The sequence below is a fragment of the Symphodus melops genome (genome assembly GCF_947650265.1).
Source record: "Symphodus melops genome assembly, chromosome: 2".
Classification (NCBI taxonomy): Eukaryota; Metazoa; Chordata; class Actinopteri; order Labriformes; family Labridae; genus Symphodus; species Symphodus melops.
Window position 1 is genome coordinate 2,664,429 of NC_136692.1, and position 513 is coordinate 2,664,941.

The window sequence follows — 513 nt, forward strand, 5'->3', positions numbered from 1 at the left end:
TCGCTACGCTCCTATCTTTTCTCTCCTCCCCTTCGGTTTCCTTGTCTCCTCCCTCCCTTCCTTCCTTCCTCTCACATGCCACTCTTCTCCGACAGGGGGAACCGGGGGGGTCGCCGCTCCGGAAGCAAACGCTCCTGTCTCGGATAGATTCTTTTTATTTGTAAACACCCACTTTATCAAAGTCAGCTGATACCGATATAAAGCTTGATGCTCGAGAGGTCCGCGAACCACAGCTTGGGGGTCCGCAGAATAATTTACAAAAAAAAAAAAAAAAAAGGTAAAAGTGTGCTGTGCTATTGAACAACCATATCTACAGATGAAATCCTCCATTATGTCCAATACTCCCGCCCACTTTAGTTTTGTGCCAATAGATCAACTCTATGATCATGTCATATTAGATGTATACATTTAAAAAAAATCTCAAATGTTATAACATTAATTATTATGAGTGTATAAGTGTAGCCTAATTCTATCTTTGCAAAGTACCATAGTACATGAATACAGTGTATGCTT

General features: G+C 41.1%; 1 long non-coding RNA gene across 1 annotated transcript in view; it reads right to left on the reverse strand.

Annotated features, from left to right (window-relative positions):
* Positions 1-36, reverse strand: part of LOC306842058 — a 20,030-nt gene extending 19,994 nt beyond the window's left edge. Inside the window, exon 1 of the long non-coding RNA XR_013781664.1 lies at positions 1-36. This exon is cut by the window's left edge and continues 138 nt beyond it. This is a non-coding gene — a long non-coding RNA (uncharacterized lncRNA).
* Between the last annotated feature and the right edge of the window lie 477 nt (positions 37-513).